Source organism: Lissotriton helveticus, chromosome 3_1, assembly GCF_964261635.1.
Source record: "Lissotriton helveticus chromosome 3_1, aLisHel1.1, whole genome shotgun sequence".
In the NCBI taxonomy this organism is placed as follows: domain Eukaryota; kingdom Metazoa; phylum Chordata; class Amphibia; order Caudata; family Salamandridae; genus Lissotriton; species Lissotriton helveticus.
This window is the reverse complement of record NC_136061.1, coordinates 397462707-397489184: the sequence shown is the minus strand read 5'-3', so window position 1 is coordinate 397489184 and position 26478 is coordinate 397462707.

The window sequence follows — 26478 nt, the reverse complement described above, 5'->3', positions numbered from 1 at the left end:
ATAAAGACTCGAGCCCCGGGCAGCCCCATGGAACAGGCCACAAAAGTTCAAAGTATCGTAGTTGCGGTTCCCGGAGCCCAAATCGATTTTTGAAAGCAGCTATTATATCAGCTGGGTTGAGTCTTCAATAACCCGTCTTCATGATCAGGATAAAATTCAGGATAGATGCGGGAGGTGGCGAGGGTCTCGGGAGCCCTGTGCTCACGCGGCCATCTCGGATGCGCGCGAAGCTCCTCCTCTGGAACCAGATATTTAAAACCAAAATCCGGGCCTCGCTCTTTGGAGGACCACCTCTTCGATGTTCGAGTACTTTGAAATCAAGTGGAGAAGTTTCATTCTCACTTTTAAAGTCTTGTTACAGACAGAAATATCAGTGTCCTGAAACAGGTCCAAAGTGGTTTTCCTGTTTTAGTATGACTCTTCTCTGCAGATCATACGCAGTCTTTATTTCAGATGATAAATTCCACAAAAGGTACTGATGAAGGATGCCTCAAACTGGAGTACCCAAAACACGAGCACATCCTGCGTAAAGACCTTGCACTTGGCAATTGCACTTTGAAGTAGCACCTCTGGGAGAGACAATGGACCTGCCTTAACGATTCCATCTCCACAACAAAGCAGACTACTGTCTTCACCTCCCCACACCCTTCACCTAGTGATACTCAGGAAGAGACAATCAGCAGGCAACTGCTAAAAGCTCACTGCTGCATGTCTAAAGCAGCCTTGGCTCTGTTCTTCCACACCTTCCTGTCTGATACTAAAAAGAGGACAGGGATGCCTGAAATACACTTTGCCAGTCTGGGGAGGCGTCCGTGTGCCTTCTACTTGCGGAATGCTTTACCAGGGGGTACCAAAATGGATCCCACTGATCTCACGAGCACGCACTTGCATTCAACATGGAGTTGCATTACACAGCAGTACTTCTCGTGCACAGACCACTCCTTCAGGGATAGCAGCACGGGGTCTGGGCACATCATGGTAGTGGAAATTTACCCGAGTAGGTATCTCATTACTCAAGGCATGTCCTGTACTACAGATGAGAAAAATTTAATGCTTCCAACACTGCTCCATGATACATACTACACCATAGCATAGTGCCCTAGGAAGGCACACTTGGTTTAACCCCACCGAGCAAAAAGCCGCGCTCTGGGTCTCAGAAACTTTTACTTAGTCTAGGCCTCAGTTATGGGCACATGCTTGTTGTGTGTGCTGAATGAAAAAATAACGATGCTAGTTAATCTTACAGTTCAGTTACTTGTGACAGGGGTGAATATATGTTACGACATTCCCATCCCAACACAAAGGTATGGTGTTTTACATATTGGCAGCTCACTCACTTAGAAATGCTGCTTGACACGCTATGGCTAATGTGGATAAGTGGCATGAAAGCAGGGTTTTTTGCATGCCCGGGTATTTGTGAATTGTGGCATGGCAATGAGTGCTTTACAATGTGAAACATCATGCTGGCATCGGTAATCTGAAGCATATATTTATCTCCTGAGCTGTGGCCTGAACCAGTGAAGATTAGAAGCATGAGTGCCTTAATTAACATAACCTAGCACCATATTCAACGGTCTTAGCGCTCTGGCAGGGCGAGGAGATCCTTGGCCTATTTGAGTATTAGTGATCACCGATGACAGGCAGGCGAATTGAATGATATTACTAACAGCATCCTGCCTGGAATATGTGAGAAAAACAGTAACAGCGGAGCTTTAAATGGGATGAAAAAACTAGTGAGTCTCTCAAAGGGGCATGGCCAAAGTAAATAAGGGCGTGGCTTAAAACACGTAAACTAAAAATCTGTCCGTAGCTTAGTGTGCCCTCCGACTGGTATTTTGCTGCTTCTGTCATTGCATCCAGACATATAATACAACATTACACCTACAACAAGCCCGTACTTTTGACTTTGCCAGTGGTTGTTAGCATAAGATAAATAATCAACAGCTATAGCTTCGTTGTATATAATATTGAAAATGTGTCAGTTCTGAAATGAGACTGTGAAAGAACTATAACAAGTCTCTCTTAAAGGCAGTGAAGGGTGGTACTGCTGCAGAGTTTAAAAAAACAAAAAACATTTCATTCTGAGGGTGAGGGCAAAAATAGAGAGCCTGATAAGACCAATCTCCAGCACCTGCTTTTTAGAACTGCCAGTGCTGAGCACCGGCAGGATCCGGCCCACTTAAAGCACTGAGTAACATAATAGTGGACTGAAATATTTGAGCACAATTTGTATTCATTTTGCAAGTGCTAGCTTAGTCAGGGAGATTTGGAGGATGTGAATATCACATTTCCCAACTAAAAAAGCAGGGGGCCGTAGAGTGAATGGTGAGATGACCAAGGTTCGGGATAGACTGTTCCCATGAGGAGCAGGGTCAGTACTGATTAGCATTGACTAGGGCTGATTTCGAGTTTGGCAGACAGGTACACTGTTGCAACCGCAACAGAGTACTCTGTCCGCCAAACTCAAGGTCTGCCCATCTGATTTTACATCAGGCAGACTGAAAGATTTATGCAGAAAATTTACTTTGTCAGTATAAAACATCCTCCAACAGCCCGATGGACTAAGTGCCGTCAGAGGTAAGCCATCTGACCATCCACCCTATTTAGAGTGGATTTTTTTTCTGTCTATCTCCTGGTGGTGAAGAACAGTCAAAAAAAGGGAAAAATACCCAAACAGCATTGGAGAAAACTCCCATGTTTTGAGGTTATTAGTATTTTAAATTTTTTAAAACATGAACAAGTTAAAACCTCCTAGTGAAATCTTGATGTCGAGAAAAACGGACACAGACAGGAGACCCGACTCAGGGCACCCAGACCAAACTACTAACCAATAATGCATTTATTTGCGGGGTGTAACACCTCAAACAGCCCCTGAAGCGCTGTCCCGCTGGTGGTACCCTTTCTATTCATTGCATGAGTTCTAATATCTCACTAGTAATATCTCACTTTCTGTCACTTAAAGTTTGATGCGCTACTACCTTACACAGGAACCGTGACAAGCATTATGCCATTGCACTGTGTTTAAAACTGATATAAAAGTGTCATTGGGAATTGTTTCAAGCAAGGCACATTCTATGCCCGTGGCACACTTATTTGACTGCTCTGCCTCCAATGTGTTGTGGTATGCACAAATGTTACTTACAGGCACACACACAATTTGCTGCCACTGAGTAATTTTGCTCCTGGATGCTATGTTAAACCCTGTCCTAGAATATTTCATTAGTTTCCCTTCAGAACTGCCGGTAAAACCGATAGTTCTTCTAGTTATTGGAAAGTGTACTGTAAAGGGCAACACAATACTAATATGTCTACATTTCTTCTAGGGTGTGACTGCATTTCCACATCCCTGCATCCTCCAAACTCTCTGGGGAGGGGTGGGTCCACCGCAACAAGGGAATGGCTTTTTTCCGGGGATGTGTTTGGTTCGTTTTCCATGGTTGGTAGAAGACTGGTGAAATATGAATGTATCAAACGACAGCCTTCAAATTGGAAGCCAAAATATTCTTAATGAGCAAATTCTTGCCATAAGGTGATGAGGCACCTATAAGGCGATTATCTCTTTGTTCCTAGCTCCATGACACAACTAACAGTCACGGATTGCATCCTCTGCATAATATTATACCTTATAATTGGAAACCAAAAGATTCTTAATGAGCAAACTCTTGCCATAAGGTGATGACGCACCTATAAGGCGTCTATCTCTTTGTTCCTAGCTCCATGGCACAACTAACAGTCACAGATTGCATCCTCTGCATAATATTTTACCTTATAATTGTACCATTGTTTACTGTTTTTTTTCCTCCTTTTACTCAATTACTATGTTTATTTCTTTTGTCCTCTCTACCAATTTATTGTAAAGCGCTCTGATATTCTCCGGGATCTTGTTCGCGCTATATAAAACTTTATAAATAAATAAGAAAAAAAATATTTTCTTACATAGTTTTTGTGAACATATCAACATACATTTTAAGTAGGGGATACATAAAGTAAAACTTAGTGAAAGTCTGAGCGTACATTTTTTTAACATCTTATTTGTACTTCCTACAGTGCAGTGGTGTGTACATTCAATAGTGCAAATATTTGACAAGAATATCAAGGCCAGTAGAGACTAATCTGCAGAGGCATTGCCAGGCGTTAGTTGAATGCTCCCAGGACTTTGAGAAAGGAAGTGAGTATTGTACATGGCAAATAACATATTGCATATAATGAAGTGAAAAAGACACCTTTTTTCAGTGATGGGTCCAGGTGGTATTTGCCCTTCAAGCACCAAGGACAACTTCATGAAAAAGCTAAATTCCTGCATAACCAACAGCCACTAAATAAGCAAAGGATGAATATACACTTTTTACAAGCCTGCTAGGCAAACAATATGGCTTAATACTCTGCCTGGGGGAACAGGAATGTCCCCGGCCTCAGCTCAGTGACCTCACTGCAGGCAAATTTGGTATCCTGACATTTTGTTGGCCCAGCTAGCACTTCATTCCAGTGTGTGTGATAAGACTGAGACCTGTCCATGGTGAAGACAACATTCAGGGCCTGTTCTGTCACCTGGCGTGGTGCCCAAACTGTGCCAGTTTTATTGACATGGGACTAATGTCCATGTACTGATTTATTGACATAAAGTGTTGGAGGCTGCGCAACATTTTTTGTGGCTTAATAGTCCTGAGCGGACCTCCTTTTTTGTTTTGTTTTGGGGAGTGTGGCCTACTGACCTGAGTTATGTATATTCTGCTTAGATGTTAAACCCTGACCCTGAAAGTCTGTGACTTTGTCGAAAGAGTGTACATATGGCACATATGTGGTAACAAGATTCCATGTGTGGTGAGAGTATGAGTGGTGGGGCCAAGGGATCCATTTTTGATTGCCCCTGGTTTGGGTTGACACAATATGTAGGTTAGATACAGCTTTCCTCAAGGGTGGAAGTGTTTTGGCTGCAATCTTGAAGCTGGAGTCCAGACACTGAAGAGAGGGAGGTTGCAGACAACGCTGATATAAAACTCCTAATGTCCTACCCTACTTTATGTAGGCCCCAACTCTGTCTTTGATAATGGAAGTTGCCATCCTCTCAATCTTAGATAAAAGAAGTCGCAATCTTTCCCGATTTATGCAGAATCATTGTCAGGTCTGCCTTTTGACGCTGTCTGACCTTATTTTTCTAAGAACTGTGAAACCGTCAAGTCATTCAAGTAATGACATAGATGCAACACCTGATGCGACATTCATCTGGGTCAAATGTCTACTTTTCACCATGTCAAGGTTAAATAAAAAGCACATGCCGACATATAACCAAAATAGTGGTGTTGATGGAGCAAGGATTCGCATATGAAGGCACTTGCTTGGATTCATGAACCTCGAATAACGTTAACTAACTAATCAATATGTTTGTCTTATTAATTTGCCCCTTTTTCAGACATTTTTGGGTATCCGAGTGAAGCTTGCTTATGTGTTTACTAATATTAATATGCTTGCATCTAACATGGCCGCTGCTAAGCGGGAATTTCTACTGCGCATGCGTCGGTCATACCCATGTGACGTGACGTACTCGCAGCTTTGGAGGGAATCTTTTCGCATCTGCGCACTAAGCTGTTTGTTCTGCTTAATCCTAATGCTATAGTTTATTATACAGCAATGGGTATAGAGTAGAAGTTCATGGTATACAGTGAAATCATTTATTCTGTGTTCTAAAAACTGTTTCCTTTTACTTTTCGTGTATCATAATCTTTGGGCCGGAGGGACGGGAATACTCCATTTTGAAAATCATTTTGCACACGCCACTCTACAAGAGGAGGGCTGAAGTCATCTGGCATTGCCACCAAGCCAAGACAAGAGACAGCCAAGATGCGCCTGGGAAGCTGAACCCTAACCCAGCCAGAAGGAGCTGAACTGTACTGAAATTATTACATTGTATACAGTGTTAAATTCACCATTGTTATGTGTAAAGCAAATGTCATGAGAACCTGAAATTTAATGGGCGTTGACGAAATTTAAATGAGGAGCCTGAGGAAGTTCAAAATTTAGGTGGTGTGATGACCTGTCTTCCTCCTTTGTCCAATCGAAATTGGGGATCCTTACAATTGCAACATTAGGGGGTGGTACACTGACCTGGAAAATAGTATAACTAGCCCAGGTATAGCTAGAGAAATTTTCTGACTTGACCGAATAGCTGACCTTTCACTGACCCAACCCACTCAATAGCTGATCGAGAACAGAGGTGGTGTGGAGCACTCTGTTCGAAGACTCGCTGACCCAATCGGGGTTCTGGGACCTTAAGTACTTGGCGAAGCACTTTGCTGGTGAAATGGATAAGCCAATCGGGAATTTGACTGATAGCTGCAGAGAGGGAGTAGCGCAGGCGTTGCAAATGAACTGCGGGTGCTGGTCTCAACTTTAGGTGGACTTGTTCTGATCTTAATCTGGTCTACCCTGTCCTGGTTTCCATACTGCACCTGCTGGCCTACTGGCAACTGCATTCCTTGGGGTTTTCTTCAGTCCTTTTAACTGACCCGTGGCCAGGGTTGGTCCTCACACCGTTCTAGGTAAATATAAATCTGTGTCGGTAATAAGCAATATATTTGCGTCCTTTTCTTACCTTCCCTGAAATTGCAAAAGTCTTATTTACATATGTTCCTTTTCTTACCCTCCCCTTTATGACAAATAAAAAAGTCTGATATTTTAACTGTTTATTAGCATGTTCCATTTCTTCCCCTCCTTTAAGATAATTTCTAAACATTTTCCATGAAATACAGATGTTCCTTTCTTTACCCTCCTTTAGCCGAACTAAAGTGGTTACTCTGTATTATTAGCGTGTTCCAATTCTTACCTTTCACTTAGCTTCATGGTTAAATCAGTGTCGTCATAATAAAATTGAGTTCCTTTATTTTACCCACCTTGTCAAAAGCGATTAAACTATGATTTCTAGCATGTCCCTTATTTTCCCCGTCCTTTAGAAAATACTATTTTAAGTCTGATTTTCTGTGGGTTCAATACAGTATGTTCCCTGTTCTTACCCTCCCTTTAGACTTCTAAATGGTTACATAATATATCTTTTGCATAGTTACACACTTTTCATGATTCTGATTATTGATAGTTTGCTTGCTGTAAACCTTTGGCTCTCAACACTTGATGAAGATTAGATAAAGGTTTTCAAAACTTCCCAAGTCTGTGGTTATTATAAATGAGTGCAAATGTTATGGTATTTCTGATTGCTTTGCCTATCTTTACAACTAACTCCCTGATCCATGGTGGTCAGAGGTACCAGTGACAAGGATTGGTAAGTCAATGGTATAGGAATCGGTAGTATTCAATAAACTGGTAGTAGAGTGTAGGTTACCCGATTGAACAATTATGGTGAATTGAATTATGGGCCCAGGTGAATACATGATAAAATTATAGCCAGTTGACCTGCGCGCTCTATCAGTATATTTTCTGGTAGCAGAAGATGGTTAGGGATTAGTTAAGATAGGTAGGTAGGTAGGTAAATTGCTGCTAACTGTGAAAATTAAAATTGCTGCTAAATGAAAAGTATTGATCGATCAAATATCAAATGTAAAATGTTTTTATGAAATGTTTTGAAATTTCACTGATGTGCTGCTATATTGATTTTATGTATTAACCAAACCCGTTCGTTACTGTTATATATGTGTGGAGAAGTGTGGCTCACTGGTTAGAGGAGGCAGACCTGGAAGCAGAGGTCAGCCCGGGACCAGGGTTCAATTCCCGGCTCGGCGGGGTCTTGAGTCCTAAAATGTCCATGGACTCGACAATTCTCGCTCCGGTGCCTACTTGATTCACGGGTTCACACTCTGCGACTCTGGGCAATAGCTTGCTTAATCTCCACAACGGCCCCTCGCGGTGGGATGCCTGGCTTTCACCTTGCGGATACCCTGCCGGGGCTATCTCACAGGGGAATACCAGGACGGGTTCCCTAAGCAAGCGCTTAGAAACCGCTTGGTGATTTGCGCTATATAAATTCCTGTACATATATTTGTCTGGAATCCCCGGGGGCAGAATAGCGGGTGGTAAAGGGAAGCCACATCGCAGTGAGGTCACTTACTTGCAGGAAGTTAGTGCATGGTTGTGCAGAACTGGAAGCACTAATTAGGGTTTTCTGTATGAATGTATGAATAAATGATAGTAAAGAGTTCGCTGGCAAAACTTCTATTGTGATATAACCTAATAAGGGTCACACGGAAGGAGTAGCAGGTTCGTCTGAGCTTGATTGATAGCAAAGGGGTTCGCTGATGAAACTTTGGCCTTAGTATATATCCCAGAGTGGATGAGTCCGTAGGAGTAGCAGGTTCTCTAATGCTTGTGTGAAGGGTAGGCAGAAGGGATCTATCCGCAGTGTATGAAAAGTAAACGGAAGAGATTTACTTGCAGTGAAACAAATCTTTCCTTTCTAGTCACTCAAGTACAGTGGGGAATGTTTAATGGTGTAAATTAAAACAAAGCACTTGCACTTTAAATAAAGAACTGAATTTTACGATACCTTGTGAAGGAGGGAGTCAGTTGCGGAGCTGCGCTGATGTCACTCAGTGCCACGCTGGTATTGGTCGAGACAGCGGGTGGCTAGCTGAGATAGCATTGTAAAGGAGGGGTGAGCATAGGAGCGTGGGAACTCGTCTCACGAGAAAAAAAGCGCACTCATTGGTTGAAATAATTTGAAAACCGTAATTTGGTTGGTTGCAGTAAAATAAAAGACGCGCTGGTATTGGAAGTAAAAATTGTAAACAAGAGTTAGGTGATTGTGAATTTTATAAAAATATATGTGGTATCCAAGTCATCCAGAGATTCTACCTGATCCAAGATATCAAGGTTTTGCGAGAGAACAGTCGCTAAAAGGTAGACCTCGCATTATGTACGGAAGTAAGAGAAAAATGTCGATTGCAGACAAAGTGAAGAATTATTTTAAAAAAGACAAACCCATTAAAACTAGAGAAGGAGTCATTATTCAACCACCAAACACTCCTGCATCATTCATGCTGTTTGACAGAGGTTATCACACTTGTGTATGGTTAGAGTACTAGGTGGAATATACTAAAAATGATGGAATTTTAGCATTTCCCTTAGAAGGTACATTTAATGGAAGAATTTTGTTCAACCTGAGAACCCAAATTAATGATTTACATCCCAGACCTAGATTGACGCAATATGAGGCATTAGAGGAGTGGGAAATAGAGGCTTTTGAGCGAGACAGACCCAGGATTGACAAAGGATTGAGTAAATTCTATCCTAAGGTTCAACGAGAAACTAAAGACAAACAAATAAAACGATGGAGACAGAATATGTTAGTTGAAGGATTATATCCTGTACTAACTTTAGGAGAGCCCACGGGAGGTAAAAGGACTGAGAAAACAAAACATTTAATGACCAGTGGTGATTCAGACGATGATTATTTGGAGGATTTTTTAATGAAGAATCCACCACCTTATAATGAGGAACCAAGATCCCTAAGTGCGAGGAACCCATTTGTAAACCCTACTTATAAGGAGGGACCAAGTATGGCAAATCCAAGTGCTCTGAGTTTGAACCCACCCTTGATTCTGCAAATAGTACACGAAACGTCCATGGAAAAGGTATTACAAGACAGAGAACGAGAGGCCAGACAAAGAACTGAACTGATCCAGAAAATTTCCCAGTTAAATACAAGCCCTGAAGCTTTGACAATTCCAGTAACTATTGGCCCAGGTGTTCCTTTGTACGGGGATAAGCAAGGTAGTCCAAAAGCTCCAGTTATAACTACATCAGTAGTGCAGCCGAGAAAAGAGCCCTTGGTAATAGATGATCAGGCAAGTGAATGTGAGTCTGTAATCTCTTTAATGGACTCACCAATAAGGGAACCAGAAGGTAATTCAATGAGAAAGAACACTCCTTTAAATTCAAGAGAAGTCCAGATTGAGTCCTCTTCTGGTACAAGAAGTGCCACAGTAGTGACCCCTGAAGAAATAGACAGATGGACCCGAGAACTAGAAAGACCAAATCCCCAGCCGAAACCATTAGATATATATAAATTAAGAATTGAATTAGAGGAATTAATGGCTGGGAATGTGGGATTGGACAGACTGAACACCCTTAGTGAAGATGAATTATTATTCATATGTAAAAGTATCACCCGTAATACCATAGTGTACCATGAGAAATTAATGGACACTGCAGCTAGCATGGGAATAGACCTTGGCAAATCTAAAGTGTTGCAAAAACCCTACAGAGCAGAATTTTCAGACAAAGATTTAGAAAACATGAATGTGTCAGGGAAAAAGGTGCAGATAAGAGAGTTACTAAACCTATTACAAAAATGGGGAGACTTAGAAAAATGGAAAGCCAGGTGGGCTAAGAAAAAGGAAGAGGCTCGGTCAAAACAAATGACTTCTGAATATGTCCTAAAAGAAGCAGAAAAGGTGGAAAAATTATATCCTACGCGAGAAGTGCCAGGTGGAAGTTATGTACATGTGCCACGGTCCCGACAGGATATTGTATCCTTTACAAATGATTTCCCAAAGTTACGTGAAAAACCTGTAGACTGGTACAGGCAGGTCGAAAGATTTGTAAAAGTTTCCAAATGCCTCCTGAAAAATCTAGACAGATTTGTTGGCTTTGTAGTTCCTGTAGATTTGTGGACAGAATGTAAAATAGCTGTTGATTGGCCTAGTGAAGAATACCCCAGAGACCCAAAGACAGGTGCCCCTTCCGAGGATGTCTTGAAAAAATATAATCAGGTGATACTGTACCTGAAAGGAAAGGTGCCTGCAAAAGAGACTGACTGGACTAGGATAGATAGAACAACACAGAACCAAGATGAAACTATTCATTCATATTATGAACGTCTGTTACAAATGTTCAAGACGTACAGTGGGCTGGACAATATCGAAATGAAAGACATGACCCATTTCATTTATCGATTTGTGTTAGGGTTAAGGCCTGAGATTTCACAGTGGATTAAAGACAACAAAATCTGTTGGCAGGCTAAGCCAATTGACAAGGTCCTTAAATATGCTAAGTACTGTGAGGATGAGCTAGAAAATAAACGAAAAGAGTTGAAAGAAAAGGTCATGTGGGCACAGGTAAAATTAGCAGAGCACCAGGAACAGCAACTAAACAAAATAACTAGTAACCAGAGTCAGGGCCCCGGGAATGGGGGAAAGCCAAGGGGAAAATTAGTAGAGAGGAGGCCAGAAAAAAGTTTCCCTGCCACGGGTGTGGAAAGTTGGGACACTGGAGGGACGGGTGTAAGGCTGTGCAGAATGGTAATGTGCAAATTAATGATTTAAATCCGCAGACGCAGAATGAGGTACCACGGAAGACCCAGCAGCAGGTAAAACAGAATCAGTTGCCTCGTGCACCTAGGCCAAATTATAGGAGCAAAGCACAGCAGGGTGAAGACACTACAAGTTGGGAAGGAAGGGAAAATAGAGATGCAGCAATTTCACAATTTTTGTTAAATGACACATTCCTCTGTGACAAACCGTACTGACAGTGCCTGAGGGGGGAGGACGAGGAGTGTGTGCTTGGTGCCTCCTTGCCGGTGGACCAGTCAGGGCCATAGATTGAAGGAAAGGTTGAAGGAAATGATGTCACCTTTCTGTTGGACACTGGTGCTACCCGTTCTACTGTAAGAACAGTAGACGTTCCAAACCTACCCCTCTCGGGAGAAGCAATCCAAGTAGTGGGTGTTTCTAATAAACTAATTAGTACCCCAGTTACAGAACCAATGGAAGTTACGATAGGGAATTTTAAAGAAATGCACAGATTTGTGGTCTGGGATTCAAGTCCTGTGAACTTATTAGGACGAGATTTGTTGTGCAAAATGAACTGTACCATCTTTTGCCCTCCAAATGGTGTCAAAATTCAAACCCCAGATGAAGACGGAATTTACAAATTAATGTTAGCAAGACCAGAGACTGAAATTAAAAAGCTGACAATCCAAGATTTACCAGAAGAACTCCAACAGACAGTGAAACCGGAGGTATGGGATTTTACTGGAAAAGATGTAGGATTAATGACAAATGTTGACCCAATTAAAATAGCAATAAAAGAAGATGCAGTCTACCCAAATACTCGACAGTACAAAATGAGTGCAGACGTGAAAGCAGGGGTTGATATTGAAATAAAACGGTTGCTGGAAGCAGGCATTTTGCAGGAAGTGTTGAGCAGTCCTTGTAATTCTCCAATTATTGGCATAAAGAAACCGAGTGGTAAGTACAGGGTTGTACAGGACCTGCGCAAGGTTAATAAAATTGTTGTTCCTTGTTGTCCTGTCGTGCCAAATCCTGCAGTAATTTTATACCAAATACCGTGGAATGCTGGATGGTTTACCGTCATTGACCTGTGTCATGCATTCTTTTCGATTCCATTACATCCAGACAGCAAATTTCTTTTCTCATTTGAATTTGACAGTCATGTCTACGTCTGGAATCGTGTTCATCAGGGGTACACAGAAAGTCCTTCGATATTTAATCAAATTCTGAAAAAATGCCTTGAATCCTTGATATTGCCCGGAAAATCAGTCCTGGTGCAATACATAGACGACCTCTTGGTGGTGTCTAAAAGTCGGAAAGACTGTGTTGTTCACACCATTGCATTACTGAACCATTTAGGTGAAGGAGGACATAAAGTGTCACCAGATAAGTTACAGTTCTGTACTTCATCAGTGAAATATCTGGGGCACCAGATAGAGAGAGGTGTCATGAAAGTTACCACAGAGAGAATTAGAATAATTCGAAACAGGGAGCTGCCAAACACCCAGAAAGAGATCAGAATGTTTCTTGGAGTTGCTGGATATTGCAGGCAGTGGATTGTGGGATTTTCAGTCCTAGCAAGACCATTAATAAAAATGACAAAGAAAGGAGATAAAGACCCAGTGGAGTGGGAGGACGAAAGCATGACTGCTTTTGTAAAATTACGAGAATGTCTGTGTACAGCTCCTGCATTAGGAATGCCTGACTACTCGAAAGAGTTTGCACTGTTATGTGACACACGAGACAATTGTGCTCTTTCAGTCCTGACCCAAATTCATGGCTTAACAAGACGCCCAGTGGCATATTTTTCTTCCACATTGGACCCTGTGGCAGCTGCATTACCTGGATGCCTGAAAGCAGTAGCTGCAACATGCATGAGTCTTGAGCAGGGTGAATCTATCATTATGGGACATCCTGTAACAGTGTATGTTACACATGCAGTTGTAATTTTGTTGACAAGAACGAAAACACAGAATCTCACACCTAGTCGGCTGACTAAGTATGAGAGAATCCTTGTAGGTGCAGGAAACGTGACCATTGCTAGATGTAATATTCTGAATCCAGCTACCTTACTGCCAAATTCACTCTCAGCATAAGTAAAGGGGGAAGTTGAACATGACTGCATTGATCTGACCGAGTTCAGCACAAAACCACGCCCAGACATAAAAGAAGAGCCCTTAACTAATGCAGAATTTGAGCTGTTTGTAGATGGCTCTTGTATGAGACATGAGGAAGGAGGCCTAAGCGCTGCTTACTCAGTGTGTATGTTGGGAGGTCCAGTTGAAGCATCCTATTTACCTGGAGTCAAGTCTGCACAAGTAGCTGAATTGGTTGCATTGGCAAGAGCCTGTAAATTTGGGAAAAACTGGAAAGTAACCATATATACTGATAGCCAGTATGGTTATGGAGTTGTGCATGACTTTTGCCAATTGTGGATGCAAAGGGAGTTTCTGACTTCATCGGGTACTCCTATTAGAAATGGAAATTATGTACAAGATTTACTGGAAGCAATCCAGTTACCAAAAGAATTGGCTGTGGTCAAGTGTGCTGCTCACAAATCTGGCAATGACAAAGTGACAGCAGGTAATCAATATGCTGACCAGTTAGCCCAGCATTGTGCAAAATATAAAATGGCTATCAATAAAAAGGTTGTGGTAAACGGAAACAGCTGCCAACTTATGATGCTAGAAGGAATTAACACATGGGAAAAAGTGAGAGACTTACAGGACACAGCAGAGCCAAAAGAGAAGGAACATTGGAAGAAATGTGGTGGTCAGAGGAGGGTGGAAGATGGTGTCATTGTTTACCTTGATGGGATGCCTGTGTTACCAGACTGTTTGTTTGCTCCTATGGCTAGGTTGATACATGGAGACACACATTTGGGAAGAGATGCCATGATACGCATATTTAGACAGTCCTGGTTCAACTCGAAGTTCAGAAACATAGCAGAGGCACTCTGCCAGAGGTGCCTGGTTTGTCAACAATTTAACCCAGGAAAGAAAACAGTAGTGTTGCCAGGAAAGATTGGAAAGGCAGAGGGCCCTTTTATACGACTACAACTTGACTTTATTCAGTTACCCCCTTCTCGAGGAATGAAGTACATTATTGTCATTGTATGCCTGTTTTCAAAATGGGTGGAAGCTTACCCCACACGCAGGAATGATAGCATCACAGTAGCCAAACTGTTACTTAGGGAACTTATACCTGGGTATGGATTTCCAGTAACAATTGAGTCAGACAGAGGGGGGCATTTCCAGAGTGAAATAGTAAAACAAATTTGTGAAGCATTCAAAATTACGCAAAAAACTGCACTGTGCATATCGCCCAGAGGCTTCTGGAGTGGTGGAACAATTGAATGGCACAATCAAATCAAGATTGGGAAAAATGTGTGAATTGACTCAAATGGAATGGCCAGATGCCTTGCCCCTTGTTTTGATGGGACTTAGAAGTATTCCAGACCGGAACACCGGCTTGAGTCCACATGAGATACTGATGGGAAGAGTAATGCGGCAAGCATGGGTGCCAGGATACAAACTGATAAGCATTTCTGATGTTTTGGTGCTAGAATACTGCAAAGAACTGGCTGACCAAGTGCGTTCTATCTCTCACCAGGTTGGGGAAGACGCTGTCGCCAGACCAGCAACACCAGCACATGACCTGAACCCAGGTGATTGGGTAGTAATAAAGAAGCATACTAAAAAAACTTGCCTATCACCAAGGTGGGGAAAACCACGACAAGTAATTCTGGTTACCACCACAGCTGTGAAATGTGCAGGAGTACCACATTGGATCCATGCCAGTCACACGAAGAAAGTGACTGAACCTGAAGAAACTGAGGCTGAAGGTTGTGCAGCTGAAGGGTCTCAAGAACGTGATCCAGAAGTAGCTGAAGAGGAACAACCGAGCTCTAGTCAAGATGATTGGGTCCCAATAATCGACCTGACTATAGATCCTGCAAGAACAAGAAGACAAACCTATTTAGATAGACAGTGGGAGAGCGAGGACGAGACAGGTGTAGAAGGAGATACTCAGATCATCGAAATCCAAATCAAATCTGATACTGAGGAGGATCAGAAAGGGAAAGAGTAGGTAATCGACACTCCACCAAGAACTCCTGAGCCAGAAGAGGGACAGATAGAAACTAGGGCAGAGGTTCAAGCGGAAAAAAATCAAGAGTTCGAAGAGCTTGAACAGGACCAGATAGGGATAGACAATTGTGTTCAGGAAGAAGAAAAAGACGAAACAAATCAAAGCCAAATCCAGCATATACCTGAACAAGGCCAGTTTAGTGACCAAGCAGAAGAACCTGAAATAAAACCTGGACCTAGTCAGATAGGGAGGAAAACAGAAAATGATTCTGAAACCAATGTGCCACAACTGAATGAAAATAAAAGAGCATTTGAAGAGGGCCAAGAGACAGTGCCAGTTAAAAGACTCAGAAAAGGAGACAAGGTGCCTAGATTTGTCAAAAGACTAAGACTGCGACTAAAATCAATCAACGAAGAACCTGAGCAGGTGAATGAAGTCCCAAGTCAAGAAGACCCACCTGTGATACAAACCAAAAGAAGGAGTTCACGAATAAAAAGACTGAATAATAAGTATCAAAGCCCTGAATGGACTTATTTTGTGTTGGAAGATTTTGAAAACCTGGAAATAAGTGACGAAGAAGTGAGACCGACCTGAAATCCACACAGGGTAAAAGAAGCTGTGTAAAGATACAAAGAGGGGTCGAATCTCCTTTAAGTCAAAATGCCTGATTCTTCTGTTAATGGAAGACCGGAACGAGGTTGTTTTAAAACATGCTGTAAAGTATGTTTATGTAGTATAGCAATAGTACTTATACTATGGATAGGACTAACCACAACTATTCCTTACATGATGAGTAAAGATACAAACCTGTACCCTACTAATCAATTACCAAAAGATACTGAAGAGTTACAAACTAGAAATACACCAAGAAGAGTAGATACACCAGAGAAGGCACATAGGGCTAGATGTAGGTAACTCTAATTTACCGACTCATAAATACCGAATGTTACCGATTCGGTATTTATGAATCGGTAAATTAGAAGGAGGGAGATGTAGGTAATTTATTATTTTGAATTACCGAATCTGTAACATTCGGTATTTACCGAATCGGTAAATACCGATTCGGTATTGCCCATTGATTCCTATGGGCCTTGAAGCCCATAGGAATCAATGGGCAATACCGATTCGGTATTTACCGAATCGGTAAATACCGAATCCTGTAAGGGTGCAGGGGGTGTCACTTTGACACCCTCTAGCACCCCAAGTACAGGTATGTGTGACATGTGGCACACATACATGCCCTAAGGGCATGTCTGTGTGTCACATTGCACAGGTGTGCATGCACAGATGTGCATGCACACCTGAATTCGGTATTTTACCACCCAATAGGATTGGGTGGTAAAATACCGACTCTTAAGGGCCTGTGGCACTCTCAGGAGTGTCAGCTACATATGGATTTACCGAATCGGTAAATATATCGATTCGGTATTTTACCGAATCTGTAAATTTACCGATTCGGTAAATTTACAGAATCGGTAAAATATAGGCCCCCTACATCAGAAAACCCTAATACCGGTCGGTAACGGCCGAATTCGGCCGTTACCGACCGGTATTAGGGCTCCTAGATCTGGCCCTTAGTCTTAGACAAACAAACATAGAATTAGAAGCACCAGATGAGGAAGGACTACATTATAACAAAATAAAGAATAAAACTCATTTAAATGTTTTTGCAAACCTGTTAGTACACTATGTAGAAGCTATGGAAATAGACGACTGTTATGTCTGTATGAAGCTACCTACTTTGGTTGCTGAAGGTGTGACGTAGCACCATTTGCCCTTACCCTATGGAATTTCCTGTAGTGTTTTAGCTAGCTCATTTTACAAAAGAGGACCATTACAGTATTACTATTCTAATCTAGATGTGATATTTTCTGAACTTCCTGTGCGAAGAAACCTGAATCCTGTACATACAACTAGAGACGTAGCAAAATACATGAGTGAATATTTTTTGACAATAGGTAAAATAAACATTTATGACGCACACAAGAATAACCTGACATGTTTATTACAAGAAAAGGAGAAAATGTTTCTGAACATGGTAGAGAAGAGAAGAGTGAATTTCCAAAAGAAAGCAAATGACAAGAATCAGAAAACTCCTAAATGGGCTGAAAGCATACGGAGCTCCTCAAATGGTGGGGCTAATGCTGCTATGTTACTGGATTTCGAAAAGAAGGGGAAACTTTGTCTTCACAGAGAAAGAACCAGTTATTATAACAATATATTCATTGGATCCAGTGAATGCGAACGCAATTACAAGGTAATTGGAGGCTGGGGTTTCAAAGATGGGTCAGAACCTGTGTTTCCTGGAATTTATTATATATGTGGGAACAAGGCTTATTTCAAATTGCCCGACCATTGGTATGGGAGCTGTTATTTTGGTATTGTCTTTCCAAAGATATACCATGTGGGAAAAATCACTGGAAGCAATGAAAGAACTAATGAATTAGTACGTAGTAAAAGAGAAAGTGTTGGTGAAATAGTAGGGGATATTTTCAGTGCATTGATACCTACAGTGGGAGTGGCTCTGAATACACACAGAATTTTCAAATTGTCTACAGTAGTAGATCGGTTATCAACTGACAATGCTGGAGGTTTCCTGATGGTCAATACCGAATTGGTTGCGATCAGATCAATGGTTTTACAAAATCGACTTGCTCTTGACACGTTATTAGCAAAAGAGGGCGGAGTCTGCAGAATGTTGAAAGCGCACCATTGTTGCACTTACACACCAGACAAAAGTGTGGAAATTAAAGGGTATGTGAGAAATATTACAAATTTGGAAAAAGAGCTTAAACCACTGGAGGTTGACCGTGCATGGAAGAGACTCACAGATGGTCTCTCCGCCATAGGTAGTTGGTTTTCTAATCTAGGTAAAAGTCTTGTGAGAAAAATACTGATGCCAATAGCGGGAATAGGTCTACTAGTGTTCACAGTAGAAATTTGCTGCAAATATCGAAAACACAAAAAGAAATATTCTGTGAATAAGCGAGGAGTAAAAAGAAATGTTGAAGAGCTCGAATTAGAAGAATTGAATAATCAGATTTATAAAAGGATGAAAAATTCTCATCCTAATAAAGATGCTGAGAAAAAGTTAAATAAAAAGTTTGAAGAGATTGAAATGGGTGAAATGTGAGAAGTTGGCATCTGGTTCCATTAATTGTGATGATATAAAATATCATTAAAGAGGGGATTGATGGAGCAAGGATTCGCATATGAAGCGACTTGATTGGATTCATGAACCTCGAATAACGTTAACTAACTAATCAATATGTTTTTCTTATTAATTTGCCCCTTTTTCCGACATTTTTGGGTATCCGAGTGAAGCTTGCTTATGTGTTTACTAATAATAATACGCTTGCATCTAACATGGTCGCTGCTAAGCGGGAATTTCTACTGCGCATGCGTCGGTCATACCCATGTGACATGACGTACTCGCAGCTTTGGAGGGAATCTTTTCGCATCTGCGTACTAGAGCTAAGATGGCTGCTTTGTGTTCTAACATGCGAGAAGCTTGCACTGCTGCTTTTGCTAAGCTGTTTGTTCTGCTTAATCCTAATGCTATAGTTTATTATACAGTAATGGGTATAGAGTAGAAGTTCATGGTATACAGTGAAATCATTTATTCTGTGTTCTAAAAACTGTTTCCTTTTACTTTTCATGTATCATAATCTTTGGGCCGGAGAGACGGGAATACTCCATTTTGAAAATCTTTTTGCACACGGCACTCTACAAGAGGAGGGCTAAAGTCATCTGGCATTGACACCAAGCCAAGACAAGAGACAACCAAGATGCGCCTGGGAAGCTGAACCCTAACCCAGCCAGAAGGAGCTGAACTGTACTGAAATTATTACATTGTATACAGTGTTAAATTCACCATTGTTATGTGTAAAGCATATGTCATGAGAACCTGAAATTTAATGGGCGAAGACGAAATTTAAATGAGGAGCCTGAGAAAGTTCAAAATTTAGGTGGTGTGATGACCTGTCTTCCTCCTTTGTCCAATCGTAATTGGGGATCCTTACACTTGCAACATTGGGGGTTGGTACACTGACCTGGAAAATAGTATAACTAGCCCAGGTTTAGCTAGAGAAATTGTCAGACTTGTCCGAAAAGCTGACTTGTCACTGACCCAACGCACTCAATAGCTGATCGAGAACAGAGATGCTGCGGAGCACTCTGTCAGAAGACTCTCTGACCCAATCGGGGTTCTGGGACCTTAAGTGCTTGGCGAAGCACTTTGCTGGGGAAATTGATAACCCAATCGGGGTTTTGACTGATAGGTGCAGAGAGGGAGCAGCGCAGGTGTTGCAACTGAACTGCGGGTGCTGTTCTCAACTTTCGGTGGTCCTGTTCTGATCTTAATCTGGTCTACCCTGTCCTGGTTTCCATACTGCACCTGCTGGCCTATTGGCAACTGCATTCATTGGGGTTTTCTTCTGTCCTTTTAACTGTCCCATGGCCAGGGTTGGTCCTCACACCGTTCTAGGTAAATATAAATTTGTGTGGGTAATAAGCAATATATTTGCATATGTTCCTTTTCTTACCCTCCCTTTTATGACAAATAATAAAGTCTGATATTGTAACTGTTTATTAGCATGTTCCATTTCTTCCCCTCCTTTAAGATAATTTCTAAACATTGTTCATGAAATACAGATGTTCCTTTCTTTACCCTCCTTTAGCCGAACTAAAGTGGTTGCTCTGTATTATTAGCGTGTTCCAATTCTTACCTTTCCCTTAGCTTCATGGTTAAATCAGTGTCGTCATAATACAATTGAGTTCCTTTATTTTACCCACCTTGTCAAAAGCGATTAAACTGTGATTTCTAGCATGTCCCTTATTTTCCCCGTCCTTTAGAAAATACTATTTTAAGTCTGATTTTCTGTTGGTTTAATACAGTATGTTCCCTGTTCTTACCCTCCCTTTAGACTTCTAAATGGTTACATAATATATCTTTTGCATAGTTACACACTTTTCATGATTCTGATTATTGATAGTTTGCTTGCTGTAAACCTTTGGCTCTCAACACTTGATGAAGATTAGATAAAGGTTTTCAAAACTTCCCAAGTCTGTGGTTATTATAAATGAGTGCAAATGTTATGGTATTTCTGATTGCTTTGCCTATCTTTACAACTAACTCCCTGATCCATGGTGGTCAGAGGTACCAGTGACAAGGATTGGTAAGTCAATGGTATAGGAATCGGTAGTATTCAATAAACTGGTAGTAGAGTGTAGGTTACCCGATTGAACAATTATGGTGAATTGAATTATGGGCCCAGGTGAATACATGATAAAATTATAGCCGGGTGACCTGCGCGCTCTATCAGTGTGAATTGACATCCTTTTACCTAATATGTTTCTAAAGGAACATCTGTAATGCACACTTTGATGCACATAATCTACATCAGCAAGCAAATAGAGCGGCAGCAAAAAAGTAATTGTACAGTGCTTCAATGCACCAAAATTAAGAAAATGCCCTTCAATGATGTGAAAAAAGTCCTTTTTAATGTATCCTCTTGGTACAAGATGTTAAAACAAATAGCCAGTATTTTTGGTACAAGATGATCACAAAGACAGCCAACACGTTTCGCCCGTTTTGGGCTTCCTCAGAGCAAATACTCAAGTTTACTGCAATAGCACCGGTTTCCCAAAGTTAATGGACAAAGGTATATGCTTATTGATAAAGGTATCCAGTATGTCAAACAATGAAACGGAGGGGGGAACGTAAAGTAGACACAATGTTGATCCCAAAAGGGGTTCCCTTATACTGTATTGCTGTTATAATTTCTTTATCATTCCACTGTCGATATTCAACTAGGACATGTGAGTGTATGCTATGATATGCAACACTCCAATATGGTCAAATGTTTCTCAAACATCCCCCATGTTGTACTGGGTCTCTCGACTCACCAGCAATTCAAGTCAAATTTCGCACGAAACGCGTTGGCTGTCTTTGTGATCATTGAAGTGCATTTGATTCATTTTGGTGTATTGAAGCACTGTACAATAACTTTTTTTGCTGCCTCTCTATTTGCTTGTTGCTTGTTGTTTGTTTGTTGGATGATTATGGTCCTGTGGCAGTGGACCAGAGAGGTGGGCAGTATTTGTAGAGCAACCTACTGTGATTTCTGTGTATAGTTAGGTGGTGCAACTAATAATTCCTTACTGCCATTTTTTGCTGTTTTGTTACATAATCTACATCAGAGATTTCTAAACTTATATCAGAAATTCCAATCTATGATAAGATTTAATATATAAGAACTACTACTTGACCACTTATCAGGAGAGGTCCTTCGCTCAGCTTTTCGCATGATATTCTACCAGAGATGGTCTCACCTACTCAGCACACTTTGCATTTAGCAGATGCAACATTGCGTCTGAAGCCGATAAAGCAGAGTCCCACAGGAAGACCGCAGCATATGTTTACCCTTCGCGTGGAACACTGTCTGCACGCCTCTGCTGATAAAGACAGCACTTGCTGTCAACAAAGTATGCAGTGCGTCTGTTCTCCCTATGAAACTCAAGACTGCAAGTTGCTTTGTCTTCCATGCTCTCTTAGTGTAGCGCATAGATGTAGGCATTAAGGTATTTGGTTCTAGATAACATTTTAACCATGTTAGAAATGTTCATTTTATTCTCTTTATTTATAACATGTCATTTTGCTGTTTTTATAATATTCTGTGTACTCAGAAACAGATTATTCCTGTAGTAATAAATACATTTTATTTAAAAGTATTTATTCTTCACGGTACAGTGTGTGTGATACTGTGAATAATGAAATAAGGTTTGCTACTGTTACCATGGAGCCCCTGATCCCTTTATGGGACTATTAGTACCCCAACAGCAATACCTCTTTTTCAGTTACACATTGAATAGTGTTTTGCGGGGCTACAATAACCTGTCTTTCACATTCATTATTGGTGCACTGAACCACGTTCACCTGTGTCAGCCGTGGGGGGAAAAGGACCCTTGTAGAACTACAACTAAAATTGTAGCTTTTGCAACAGGGCTACCCTTCGAAATTCTATGAAGACCTTTTAGCAAGGGACTTCTGAAATTCTTGCTGATTCTTTCCCTGAGTGTTGTTCTTTGGTGGGTATTAGTGGACAAGGGGTAAATCAATAAATTCTATTTTTAAAGGAGAGGACTATTCTAGGCATGACCTGCCTCTTTGTCTTTCCCTGATTGCTGCTTCAGGTAGGCTAATCATAGCCGAGTTTGAAGACGTCACACTTCAGTGTTTTGGATCCTCTTGCTTGGAGCCAGCCTCATTACTACCTGTCTGGAGAAAGTAAAATTAGAAAGAGTATCTAATCCTGCAAGGAGCAGAGTCTGTGCTGGAGGAAAAGCCCAGCCCTGCTCTAGGCACATAGAGCACCTAGAAGAGCCGATTTACATTGGGAACTAACCCAACACCAACTCGAGTCATGAGGAGTTACCTGGTCTCCATGAGTGGTTTATGTGGTGAACGGCATGAAGAAAACAAAAAGCCAGAACAATGGCGGAGGGACGTATGCTTCTGATGTCCAACGGTGTGGTGTATCCTATGTGGACCATCATAGTTGCCAGTTTTGGACTGGCTTTTTGGGCACCACTGCCAGATGGTCCAGCTTGAAAGGTCCAGTGTGTAGGCTGCTTTCTTTTTTATGGCCCTGTCATAGCTCATGAGACCAAATAAAATGGCCCACACACTGTCTTTTTCAAGTTGGCCCATCAGGTAGAGCCAGACTGCCCTAAAGACCAGACCAACACTGGTAGCTGTCCCCCCAACCCATTAGTCCACCTCCGGCCCAGAGGCCGATTCTGCCAAAGCTGTTCTTCCTAACAACCCGAGTGAGGAGCAAGACTGCCACTGGAACAGACACCAATGTTGCCAGCCTGATGAGTGCATCATGCCCTACAAACAGTGAACAATGGGCCTGAGAACAAAAGACTGAGAGACTATATCTTGAATTTGTAAAGATAAACCTGCCAAAAGAAATGCTAAAGTTGCTAGTGGAAATTATTTTCTCAAGATCTGAAAGAAATGAGCTACAGTTTAACTAACAATGTCATTGCTCAGTGAAATTGCAGCCATGCTTGATTATTGCCTTGGCCTGGCTTTATCTGCTGCTCGCTGTAGATGTAAGGGGCACGGTAGGAACCCAGATAGGGCATTACAGATGGAGTGACGCCTGGCTAGAGCCAATAGACTGGATTGTAGAGCCCTGTAACTGCTTAGCAATTAACGTTTATAATATTTAATTTTGCTGTGACATTAAAGTGCTTCCTTTTTTATTATGACATTCAGTGAGCTGGAAAGTGATTTGTTGTGTTGATTTACTGTTGATTTTAGACCCTCTGCCTCCCTATGCTGCCTCCTTAGATGTCTGCTTTCTCAGCCTCACTACCCTGAGACTCAAATGCAGAAGTGGTGTACTTTGTTCATTTTGCAGAGCCATAGTAGAACGGGCCCGGGACACCAGGGGCAAATGATCCCAACCACCACAGTTGTTACCCAGTAGCCCCTGTCTGCTCTGTGGCCCCCCGAACGGCATCTGACACTGCACAACGACCAACACTGTCAATACGTGGTCTGCTAAATTTCAGCCACACCATGGCTCCTGGTAAACACCATAACACAGCAGACGATATCATTCAAATACATTATGGTGCAGAAGGGCACATGGGATGCCCATGCACAACACAATTAAAGAAAGAATATTACAGGTGCACACAACCCTTCAAGTCATGTATGCCAGCAGCAGGCTTGCGCCCACTGTCTGGGCACGACAGGACACACACGTTTAGGACCTCATCTAACGCAATAAAAAACAAAAGCACCATACACTGGCAAGGAGGAAATACCTGCGACATTGTAGCCCACATTATTATACAGCATGCGCTCTCTCTACCTTTACTGCACGATGCCAGGGCACATATGCCAGGTAAATGCTGACACTATATTATTACAAAAAAGTGTACTGTTTTTTTACTAAGATGTGCACACTTACAGCAACCACAAAATATGCACTGGGTGCTTGTTTCCTTCATGCGTGTTGACAGGGGGCAGTAGAACTATTAAGCAAGCACTGGCAAAGCCAGTAGATCTGCAATGGCTCACAGCCTTTTGCCTTTGTCAATACTTGCTTTCTTTTGTTGTGGTTTTTGAAAAACTTTATTGTTGGGGGAGCTGCTGGGTCCTTTCACTAAAAACATAAAATGGGGAAAAGCTAAAAAACAAAAATTGGCATTAAAAAGCACACACTGCCACGGCAATCCCTGGCACTGAAAGGGATTCCTTTATGTGTGAATGTGCTCCTTGTGAAAGAACAGAATGCTGTCACTCACAGTGAAGTTGGCCAGTGACTAAAGTGGGCTGACCCACTGCCCCATGTTTGATGCTGTAGTGGGAGGATAGATATATTAACAACGAATAAATGGATGACGAGAGCTGGCTGAAAAGCCCTTTAAGTAAGCATATCATATGTATAATTGTAGTAAAATCAAAAGGCCTTGACTAATACATGGCCTAAAAAAATTGGCAAAAAGCAAAAATATGTTTTATTCTAAAAAAAAATCACACGTTTCCATAGTAATCCATGACACTAAAGGGAATTACTTTGCGTGTGGGTGTGTTCTTTGTGACTACTGCTGCATGCTGGAGTGGGCAGAATAAAAATGTAAATAACAAAACAATTATTGAAGAGGACTGGCTGAAAACCGAAAGAAAGCATATTGCATGCCATGTTAGTATAATTAAAAGGTCTTGACTAACACTAGACCTAAAAGAGAAGAAACACTTTTTAATAAAACCTGCACACTATTATTAGCCCCAAAAGAGGGACACATAGAGGTATTGAGCTCGAGTCAATGAAAAATATAGCACCACTCTACCTGAGCAAATCGACACTAATTACATTCCAGCACAAACACTGGATGAAATGGTTATTTTAAACGTCACATTTGCAGTTTTTTTCTATTATGCAAGAGCCAAGCAGCATATATTAGCAGACATGTTTGAAACTGTAGCCTGCACACAGCAACAATCCCTCAGCGCAAGCATAGCAACAGATGACTTGTGACACATTCGACAACGCAAAAAAATAATCGCTGCATTACAAATCACATGCAGAGAAGGCATATATTAATGCTGCAAACAGCAGTCGTACTTCAGCTTTGGTGTTTGCAATTCAAGAATCTACATTAATCACAATCACAGGATAAATCCGTCTTTCAACCTTTAGCAGCTGTACTAGCATGTGACTCCTTATTATACCTTGTAACATTGCATAAGTCTGGCCGAGGAGAAATTTAACTCTTGCAAGAGTACATTTCCCTATACTGGATGTAATTTGCGTAATTCAGTGTACCGTAATTATGTGGAATTACCCAAAAATTCAGCGAGATTACGCGGATTACACAAGGAGAGTAATACTGCATTTAGCAGTATTTTCTCAGCACAAAAATAACCCATCATGTCAAAAATGGACAAAAGGATGCATTTTGTGCTAAGAAATAGCGCTAAATGCAAGAGAACATGAATGCAGCGGCAGCTCGAGATCGCTTACTGTGCACTTGGGATAAGATATTTCCCCTACTTACTCTCCCCACTATTTTCTTAGCGCAAAATGCACCCTCATCCAAAATGGTCATAAGGATGAAATTTGCACTAAGAAATAGCACTAATGGGAACAGAACACAAACTGTCAGCACGAGGGAGTGCTTACACTTGCTAAATGTGCTCTCGCAATAGGATTTTCCCCCAAAATAATTTCAATTATGCGAGCGAGAATAATAGCATTATCAGTAATTGCACATCAAAGAGTAATGCAGAATGACCTAAATTACTCCGATTACTCTAGCGTAATTGAAATTCTGCCCAGGCCTACATTTTTTCTAAAATTTCTCTTAGACCAAACTTAAGAGTTAAGCAAACAATTCAATTGCATATAGTAATACTGATGGCCCCCAGTGACTATCCAGATGTGCACATCTACCTCAATGCTTCAGAGCACATTGGAGTTGCATTGCTTTGGAGTAGTACTCCTCAGTGGTGCATACATTTATGGTGTAAGACTAAGTCCTGGGCTTAAATGTGAGCATGAAAGCTGGTACCTTGATGGGAAGGAAATCTGCCTTCTTGATGTGGTCACTCTGGATTTTTCACCTTTCATTG